General features: G+C 41.9%; 1 pseudogene; it reads left to right on the top strand.

Annotated features, from left to right (window-relative positions):
* The first annotated feature begins 210 nt into the window (after positions 1-210).
* On the top strand, positions 211-1,848 carry LOC120161813 (annotated as a pseudogene).
* The last annotated feature ends 484 nt before the right edge of the window (positions 1,849-2,332 follow it).

The raw sequence follows: 2,332 nt of genomic DNA, 5'->3' as shown, positions 1-2,332 counted from the left end.
TCACCTTCGAAAGTTTATCAAAAATTTTAGTGATTAAATTGAAAATTATTAACTTTTAATGACCCAAAATAAGAATAAGAATATAATTGAGTGATGAACGGTATAGTTTATAGAAAAAGCTATAGTGCATGCCCCACACTCCCCGATCTACCAACCACTCCCATCTCCATTCGCTCCTTTCTCCCTCTTAGCCGTGTCTTCACAATTCACATGGCCTCTCCTCTATCACCCATCCCTCCTCCGCCGCTACCACCCTCACTCGCCGCACTCTCCTCCTCTCCTCCACCATCTCCACCACCCTCACCACCCCACTCTTATCTTCATCCTCATTGTCACCACAACCAGACACCACCATAACCGACCGGGTCTTCCTCGACTTCTCCCTCTGCCCCACCTACTTCCGCAGCACCACGGCCGTCGACAGCACCCCTCTATGCTCTGACCCCGCTTCTTTAGGCCGCCTGGTCCTTGGCCTCTATGGCAATCTCCTTCCTCTAACAGTCTCCACTTTCAAGCTCATGTGCACCTCTTCCTCCTACAAAAACACCCTCGTCCACAATATATTTCCCGGCCAGTTCTTCCAGGCCGGACGTCAAGGCCGAAGTCGGGAGTACGGAGAACTCCATCTGCCCCCTTCCTTGGACTTGCCTCGGAACACTGAGACTGTCGACTCTAAGGCCTTCTTGCTTAAACATTCAAGGGCTGGTATCGTTTCACTTTGTTTATCGGAGAACGATGATGACGATGAAGTTAAGCTTGATTCTGATTATAGGAATGTTGAGTTCTTGATTATTTCAGGGCCTGGCACCTGCCCTCGGCTCGATAACAACAACATTGTTTTTGGGACGGTACTTGAAGGTAAGGTTTTGATCTCTATTTTATGTGCTTAAGCTATCTGGAAAAAACTTAAATTACTTCTTTTGAAATTGGAAGCACACTGAAATTTTCTGAGCTATGGGATGAACAGTCAAAATCTTTCAAATGCCTAGAATTCCAACAAAGTTGGTTCCTGTTTAAAATTGCCTAGGGTGCATGCATTCATTGCTTTGCTGTGGCTTTTGGTGCCTAATTTAGATTTGTTAACCTTTACTGCACTTGTCAGTTGTTCTTAATTCAAAACTCTTCAATGACGGTATACGGAATGGATCCAAGATTTTATGTCGGAGTATGAACTTACGAAGTTATATTAATATCTAAACTATATAAAGATTTGAAATTTTTAAGAGTTGCGACCGCATAAATACTCCTCAGTCCATCCGTGAGTGCATTTGTGGCTTCACAAATTTCCAAATTATCACAACTCTTTGAATACTCTGTTTTTTCTGATCAGATCTTGAAACTAGCTGCATGGCAAAACCTATTCATAATCTGAAAGGCATGCTGACACTGTTAGAGAGTACAATTACATGATTTCTCTCTGTTGTCTGATATAAACAAGTTTAGATTTTTTTACATCCCAAGGACTTGCGTCTTTCCCAGTTTGCATTTCTGGCAAAATGCATGTCATTTCTAACTCTGATATTGCTTTCAGAACTCATATGTATCGATGAGATTCCTCCTTCGCTGCTCTCGTGCCTCTGCACACATTGTCTAGATGTTAAGAAATAGTTAAGTTGATTTTTCCGATTGAAATTTTCAGTTTTGGATGTTGTCACGATCGCTTCCATCCCGACATACAAACCCTCGGAAAGAATTCGACAACTAAATGACTTGGCCGAATTCTTCGGAGACGAAAGAGCGCAAAAGGGACGCACATTGTGGAACAGGCCTCTTAAAACTGTTTATATCAGTGACTGTGGTGAGCTCCAATTTGTCAAGCCTTCATTGGCACCACCTTCTCTTCCTTAAGATACATAAAACATCATTTCAGTTGCATCTACAAACTCCTCCATTTTTGTTTTGTGTAGCCTTGCTTTTTGATTTGGTTTTTCGCGTTAAACTAGTGTTTCTTCACTTATAATTATCTACTTGGTCATAAACAACATGTTTCTACAATAACATATTGGCGCTTGGGACCTGTTCTTTATCAGCACCATTATCGAAGTTGAGAGCATAGCTATAAGGATCATACTGAAACCTGTTCTTTTGACACTTCGGCTTATGGCAATATCCACTCATCTTCCTTGTAAAATTCTTCCACTTGGGACCTGCTACTTTTTCCGAGACTTGTTTCAGTTTATTCAGTTTCGGTTTCCACCATGTCTCCGTCTGCTCTTCTCCTCTCTGGTGCAATAACTTATCGGATTCATCGACCTCATTGAATCGCAGCCTTTTGAAGCTGAAGAGATTGAAACAACTACATCCTTTACCCCAAACATGGTCTTCATATTCA

Source organism: Hibiscus syriacus, unplaced genomic scaffold (genome assembly GCF_006381635.1).
Source record: "Hibiscus syriacus cultivar Baekdansim isolate YM2019G1 unplaced genomic scaffold, ASM638163v2 tig00002880_pilon, whole genome shotgun sequence".
Classification (NCBI taxonomy): Eukaryota; Viridiplantae; Streptophyta; class Magnoliopsida; order Malvales; family Malvaceae; genus Hibiscus; species Hibiscus syriacus.
The sequence above is the reverse complement of the archived record's forward strand: the minus strand, read 5'-3'. Positions and strand labels throughout refer to the sequence as shown.